We start from the raw sequence: 8398 nt of genomic DNA on the forward strand, positions 1-8398 counted from the left end.
GCTTAATGAAAGGAGATCAGAGTGGTTCCCAGTTCCTGATTGGGCCAACAGCACAGCACTGCCTCCACGCTGCTCTGATGAGAGCTTTTTCGCTGCACAGTGAGGGGCACCAGACATCATGGTGACGGACTATTTGGAAAGAAAAGAGCGCATGCTACGGACAGAAGCCAGAGAGGTGAGGGGCCAGGCATGGCCTTTTCCTTTACACCCTGGGCTCTGAGGAACTGTGTGGGGTCAATTCCAGCTGCGGGCAGTGTCACCAGTGACCCACTCACGAGGCGCAGCCTTTTGGCCGTCCCCTTCTCCCACACCGAGGACACAGTCTCTGACAGACACACAAAGCTGTGGGGGATGACATGGCAGACATGAGGCTTTAACTCTCTCCAAGCAGGTCGTTAAGTGTACGCAGTCTCCAGGGCCCTCCTGCTGACCCTCTCCTATGACACCCAAGTAGGCCCAGGAACATCGCTACTACCCCAGCCAGGTGTCTGGGACAGTTGTAATGGCCCCCGACCTTGGCCTTGGAATGGGGCTAGTAATAGGCTTCCTTGGGGAACGAGTCTACTGTGATGCCTCAGGCCCAGCTGTAGTCCACTATGAATTTTAATGAAAATTTTCCTGGTGCCGAGGAGGCCCAGCATCCTCATCTGACTGCGACAGCTGACGGGGCCTTTCAAAGAAGACACACAGTGCGGGTCACAGCAGCTCTGGAATGCAGTCCAGCCGTGAGCCAGGCTGCCAGGGGCATTGAGAGATAGCATTCAGGTGCTGTTTACGCCGGTGGGAGCAATGCAATCCATCACGTAAAGTTCAAAGAGTAATCTGGGTTCATACGTTGGGAATAATTATATTTCTAAAAACCAGAGAATGAGTGATGAGGCTGGTCTCAGTCCTGAGAGGGTGTCTGTTAAAATTAAAAGTAGCATTTGAGGAGAGGGAGGGAGAAATGAATAGACAGGGAACCGATCCTGTGTGCTGTTGTGATTGATAACGTTACCCAGCAGGTTAAGGCCAATGGCTGTGTTGTGACATTATGTAGACAGAAGACACTAATAGACAGTCAGGCACTAATCTCAGTTCAGACATTCTGATAAAGGCACCCCAAGAACATAGAAGATGTTTAAAGACGTGGAAACCAGAGGAGAAGGGGGAGGTCTGCATGCCCAGCTCAATTTTTCTGTAAACCCAGACAGGCTCCTTCTTCAAAGTCTATTTAAAACAGCCCTTGGGTACTTCTGTGTCCCAACCGCTTCCTTTCTGTAAGGGAATGCTGCTGTTGAGAGACGCAAGAATTGGGAGGCGATCCAGAGAGAACGGGCCAGCGGAGCCAGTTCTACGCCAATTCTGTGAAGGAGAGAAGACAATCTGAGATTGTATTCACCCCTTTTGGTGGTATTTGGTCTTTTGGGAAGGCATAAACTAGGGCTATCAACGACAACAGAAACAGTCCTTGGCAAGAGGCTCCAAGGCAAATTATTAATGGCTACCTCCGTAGAGTGGAGGTTTTTAGTAAGCGGTAAGGCTAAGAAGACAGGTGTTTCTACAGCACCAGTGAACAGTATACCAGAGCTTTTGGGATTTTTGTTCTGGTAATGGTGGGCCCTTGGCCAGACCCCAGGAAGAAGAACTGTGTCTCAAACACTGACTCAGCTGGTTCCCTCAGTGTAGCTGGCATGCGGCCTGTGTTTGATGTGGGACAAAATGTACAAACCTCAGGTCCTGCTTAAAAGTTCCCAGGTTGGAGTAAGAGCCCGAAAGCATGCATTTTAAACAACAACAGCACAAATCACTGTTTTGCACACTGAGTCTGAGGATCCCTGAACGTTGTTTCCAGCTGCTCAATGCAGAAGAGACTATGAAAGAGAGGCACGAGTCTCAGCTGCTGCATGGTAATGGGAAGTCGTGGGGGAATGCAAGACTGTTTCACCATCCGAACCTGCTGTTGTTTAAGACGAAGGTGCGAAGGTGCCTCCAATGCCTTCTTCATGACCCCAGGAAAACAGACAAAATGACGTACATTAACATCTGGCCAGACTCATTAGGGGGACTGAGGGAGAAACACTCAGGGCTGGGCCAAATTCCATGCAGTCATGTGCAAAAGAGAATTTAGTCCATCTGCATACCTCCCTCAGGAGCGAGCTTCACCTGCAAGCCCGACTGTCATTAATGCTTCAAAGCAAGGTAGATGAGGGATGCGAGACTGCACACACGCTGGAGCCTGCGGAGTTTCAGAAATCAATCACTCGGACGGTTTTTCATAAAAGGGTAACATGAGCACTGAAATGAACTCACAGAGTCCACTGAAAAGGGGGAAGAGCCGCAACCCATTGTGCACAGCCTAGTTCAGGTGTGGGCTGGCAGTTTTCTTGTCAACTGACACAGGCTATAGTCGTCAGAGAGAGGGGCAGCCTCGGTTGAGAAAATGCCTCCCTAAGATCTGGCGTAGGTAAGCACATGGGGCATTTTCTTAGTGATTGATGGGGAAGGACCTTGCCCACTGTGGGTGGTGCCATCCCTGGGCTGGTGGTCCTGGGTTCTATAAAAAAGCAGGCTGAGCAAGCCACAAGGAACAAGCCAGCAAGCAGCACTCCTCCATGGCCTCTGCCTCAGCTCCTGCCTTCAGGTTCCTGTCCTGTTTGAGTTCCTGTCCAACTTTCTTCAGTGATGAGCCGTGATGTGAAAGTGTAAGCAGAATAAACCTTTCCCCTCCCAGTGGTACCTCATCACCGACTAAGACAACAGTGTGTGGGTTTGCTTGCTTAACAAATGCTTAAAGGGTGACAATTTCGTTCTAGACATGTATTCCCAAGGACTGTGTGCTGTGATGTTTAAGTAAGGGGAGAGAAAAATTAATAGGTACCTTAGCATATGGTGAGTACTCTGAAGAAAACTGGTCAGGACTCATGTAAACATTGAGACAAAGTGGTCACAGCTGGTCCCTTTGGGAAGGTGATATGTGAGGTGACACAAGGAGCCAGGTCTCAGAAGATCTAGGCTAGAAGGGCCAATGAGTACTAAGCCCTGGGACGTAGTCTAGGAGCAGAAAGAAGGGCAAGGCAGATTGCTCTGAGGAAGAGAGAAAAGCGTGACAGTAGCCCAGAGAAGCCAGGACTTGGGATTGTGTCTCAACCATAAAGCAAGGCCAAAGCTTTAAATAGGACGAAATGTCCAGATATAAGATTTTTGTAGGAACATTCTGCTAATTATTCACTGATGTGAGAGTGTCATATATCAATCCGTTGATTTCATTGGTTAAGCAATAAAGAAACTGCTTGGTCCTCATAGGTTAAAACAGGTGGGAGTAGTAAACAGAACAGAAGGCTGGGAGAAAGAAGCTGAGTCAGGGAGTCGCCATGGTTCTCCCACTCCAGACAGATGCAGGTTAAGATCATTCCCGGTAAGCCAGCTCGTGGGCTACATACATTATTAGAAATGGGCTAGTCCAGGTGCAAGAGTTAGCCGAGAAAAGGCTAGATATAATGGGCCAAGTGGTGTTTAAAAGAATACAGTTTCCGTGTAATTATTTCGGGTAAAGCTAGCCGGGTGGCGAGAAGCAGCCCAGCCTGCCGCTCTTAATTCAACAATTCACCAGAGGGAGATTCACAAGGGTGGCTTTATTATTGTCATCATAAGCTATGAAATACAGGATATATTACATGGATAATATAGAATACTACATAATTACTCCCCTTCATCTGCATAAGGAATAAGAGTAGACTCATAGAGAGACAAGTTAGAGAAATCCTGGGGATGTGAACTTGGATGTCAGTGATGGAGATGGACAGACTCGGGCAGATGAGACAAAATAGCGGGACTTGCTAGGAGCAGATCCTGGAGAAATAGCGAAAATCGGGAGGCCGAGAATGGCTGTGGAGCTGAGGAAAACTGCAGTAGAAGGAAATCAAAGAGCTGTTTGCACAAGTTCTCACCATGTTTTGGCCATAGTAAGCCTGAGATGTCTCAGACGAGGACGCCGTGTGGGGTATCCACTAGAGAAGACTGCTCGTGCATGGGTTTAAGCCAATAGAAAATCTGTATTTGCCGGCAGCTATGCTGGGTGTTTGGGAGCCCAGTGTAGCCCTGAGCCTTTCTCAGGTGAGCTTTTAAGCACAAAAACCATGTCCTGGGTTGACACACTTCAGTTAACAAGAAGAGTCAGTTAGAAGCGGAACTACAGAAAAGCAAGGTTAGTACATTAGAGACTTTCCCAGGACTATGGACTTTGATGGATTCGGCCTTTGCTTTCACTTTGGCAGGTGGTGCTGTCTATGTGCTGAGTTTTATGGCCTGAATGGTTCATCCCTCATGGAGTCGGTTGTGCTAAGCTCTGGGGGCCTGAACTGGAACACAGGGCTGAGACTGGTCACATAAGAAAATACCTGCAGGGCAGATGCCCATGGAGAGGCTTGGAGTCTCTGCGTTTTAGCTGGCAGATTTAGTCTACTTTCATGTATTGCCACTGCTGATATATTTATTTATTTTTTTTATAATTTCCTATTTGAGCCTTAGCCACAAATCTGCTCCATTCTCTACACCTGTTTGTGTAAATGTAATTATACATTATTTATCCTTTCACAACCGGCTTCTTTCGCTTATCATAATATTTCCAAGACTTGGGGCCAGTATCAGTACTGTGTTTCTTTTTGTGGCTGGGTGATATCCTTGTATCATATTTTGATACAGGAATCCGTCAAAGGTCCTGCTGTATTTTGTCTGGCCACCCTTCAGGTGACAGGCATTAGGTGATGCCAGTCATAAGACTCTCTCAAGTAGATTTAACTTCTTGCCTGGCTGCTGCAGGAGAAAGCTCGACAGCTGACAGACTGTCACCTGGGCTGGGGCCTGCTGTCCTTGTAACCCACCCACAACAGGCCAGATATGGACGGGAATGAATTAAAACGGCAGGCTGATCTGTGTGTGAACCTGGCTCTCCTCAGCCCTGCCCCTGGCCAATCTGACATTAAAATCCACCCCAAGGAAGTGATGCACACACCCTTCAAGCTGCTCTCTACCTTCTGTTGGATATATTTTATAAAAGAGAGAGGGAGGGAAGGGGAGAGTGAGGGAGAGGCAGAGAGGGAAGAAGGGAGGAGGAAGGAAGAGAGAGGAAGAAAAAAGGTGGATGGATGGAAGGAAGAAAGGAAGGGAGGAAAGAAACAAAGAAGGAAGGAAGGAAAGAAGGAAGGAAGGACTTAGTGTCAGCTGTGCAGGTCTCTCTGAAGTTTATAAATTGACCTTTGTTATACAACCAGATAGCAACATGAAAATATTGATATTGGTCCCATGTTAGTGCTGCATCTTGGAGACATCCTAAAGCCAGGTGCGGGAGGCAAGCCCTGCCAAGTCAGAGATGAAAGCAACACCTCAGAGCCCCACCTGGTGAACCCTGACTGAAACCTGAAGTTCCCTGCTTTCTTGGGTCCCCTGGGAGTCTCCTGCTGTGTGGGAGCCGGTCAAGCTGGGAAGATCAGTGGGAAGCAGATGCTGTGTACAGCCCTGGGCACCGACAGACAAGAAGGACAGTGCCGAGCCTGCTCCCTGGAAGGGAGGAAACAGATGTGGTCGTGCTCTCTTCAGGGTGGACTCCTGAGTACAGGCCGTGTCAACTTCAAAGCAGGAAACATCCACCGTGAATGTTTGGATGGACCTGCCTGCCACACACCTGCGAAGAGGGCCACCTCTTTGCTCTCTTGTTTTCTGCAGCTTCAGGGAGCGGCTCTGTAGAGCAGGGCAGGGCAGGTGGGCAGAGCCCGTAGTGTTTGGAAACATCTGCTTTAGACAGTCTTGGAAGGCTTGTTGCCAAGGACAGCGTGGTCCTGTGAAGGGTTCTAGTGGTTCAGGAGCCTCAACTACAAGGAGGAAGACTAAGAGGACAATGCTGAGCAAGGCCATGCTCAGTTAGCAGGGCAACTGGCACTGGGCACCAGCTGGGAAAGACCCACACAAACCAAGTACTCTCAAAGTGTGGCCTTGGAGGAAAATGTGTAGACAAGAACAGCCTCAGGCAGGAGAACTCTGGACAGAGGGAAGGGCCTGTGTTTCTGAAGAACAAGAAAAGGCTATGAAGGCAACATTGTAGGCCCTGAAGGGCAGTGAGGAACCAGTCCGAGGATAAGAGGTGGGATGGTGGGGGAACAGGTGAAAATAGCCCATTGTTGGGGACTGCAGACCCTCAGATCCTGAATTTTCTACAACCTCTTGCCTGCCGGAGTAAACAGCTTGTTTTTCTGTGCTTGCAGATGCTCTGGGCACAAGACCCTCATGAGTTCCTGATGGCAGGGATATGGTTTCTGGTGGGCTTGCAGCTGAAAAATCCCGAGAGCTAGGGCATGGCCAATAGTCAAGAAGACCCTATATAAGCTGCCCTGGAACACAATAAAGGGGCATTCTTGGAGCTCTTGTTTCAAGGATGACCCATGTCTCTCTCTCTCTCTCTCTCTCTCTCTCTCTCTCTCTCTCTCTCTCTCTGTGTGTGTGTGTGTGTGTGTGTGTGTGTGTGTGTGTGTGTATTTCAATCTCCAGGCCCTTGCTGGACTCTCGAATACACTACAGGCATAGTACCATAGTACACGTAGCACAGGCACTATAGGACCATAGTACATGTAGTAGCACAGATGCTGCAGGCCATGTTTGGGGAGTGTGATACCTTAGCATAGTTTGTGTGTTTGAGGATAGGTGAACATGCAAGTGTGCATATGTATATACAACAGTGGATGAGTGTGTAATCTGTTCTATATAAGTGTGCATATATATGCATGTATGAGTGTAGGTGATCATTGTGAGTGTGAGTGTGTGTGTGCAAACATGGGTGAATAAGTGAGCATGTGCACATATGAATGCAGGTGAGAATTGTGAGTGTGTAAGGATAGATATGCAAATTTAAGCGAGTGTGCAAATGTGTGAAAGGTATATATGGGAATGCACAAATATACAAACATGGATGTGTGAACTTCATGCATGTGCAAACACTTAGAAGTGAGCATGTGTGTTTGTGGGTCTTGTGTGTGAACATGTATGCAATACTTCAAGTACATGTAAATTTGTGTATGTGTGATTGTGGGTGTCCCAAACATATGAGTGTGAGCACGTGAGATGTGTGAGCATCCTTAGTAAGGCATGTGTGGTCACAATGATGGGGTAACTAGCAAGGTCCCGTGGGCACATCAACAGTTCCCACTCTCGTTGATCTTGAGATGAAAATCATTGCTGTCTTCCCAGGTCCATCTTGACGAATGGTAAGAAGTCTTGAACTCGTAGACACAGGTAACCCACATCTCCAGATGGAAACAAACCTTCATTGCGTGTAGATGCCAAAATTCCAGAACAGCAGATGAACTTTCAGGTCCCATCAAGATTCCCATGGGACACTTCTGTGGTAAGAGTCTAGATTTAAGTTTTGCCAGGAGCCATGAATACAGGAATAACAAAGCCAAAGTTATAAACACAGAATAGGGCTCTATATTACAGAATTATGATGATAAGGGAGCAGAAGTCCTGAGGGATGGCTATGCCAGGGACCCAAACTTTCCAAAGTGAAGGCTGTACTAGGGGACCAGGTGTTCAGAGGAAACAAGTGCGGCCTGCTTCTTCTCGGAGGTTCCAATCAGGATTTTCTCTCAACACATGCAGCAAATCCACTGTGTGGGGACATACACACACATACACACAGACACACAAACACACAGACACACACACACTTTCTTATTTGTTTGGGAGTTTTGTTGTTTTTGAATGAGGTCTTGCCTCGTAGCTCAGCCTGGCCTCAAATTCTCTATCCTCCTGCCTCTACCTTCCAAGTTCAGGGATGACAGGCTTGCTGCCACCAAGATGTCTCCAATCATTACATCTGGCATCAACTATCTTCAGTCATTGCTAAGCAATGTGATCAGAAGTTTGATGTGGGCGGTGGGTAGAAGTTTCTAGCACTTGGTTTTACCCAGAACAGGTTTTTCTATGTGGAAATATTCAATAGTAAGAAATGGTCTCCCAGACATGTGTTTTCTATGCGTCTAGGAAACGGACACATCGCTGAAAAGATAAACTTTATTAAAATGTTCCAGAATTTCTAATTGATTGTGTTATATAAGCAATGCACACAGAAACCAGAAATTTCCTTAAAAAGTTACTTATCAATAAAATCATAACATCTCTCATTCAACCCTGTCACTAGCAGTTGCCAAAGAACATTCTGGTGCAGTTATAGCGTGCACATGTACTGCATGAAAGGGAATTTTCTTCTAGCCTTTCCTTGAAGCCTGTAGATGTATGCTCTCTATATAACAGCTTCATGCCAGGCTGTGTTCTGAGGGTTCCTCTCTGCACGTGTGTATCTAAACTGCAGCAAATAACATTACAAGACTTGACTCAGGAAGATGGGAAATACAACTTTCATTTTACT

Source organism: Microtus oregoni, unplaced genomic scaffold, assembly GCF_018167655.1.
Source record: "Microtus oregoni isolate MIOR12 unplaced genomic scaffold, Mior012 000045F_ref0000178, whole genome shotgun sequence".
NCBI classification, from domain to species: domain Eukaryota; kingdom Metazoa; phylum Chordata; class Mammalia; order Rodentia; family Cricetidae; genus Microtus; species Microtus oregoni.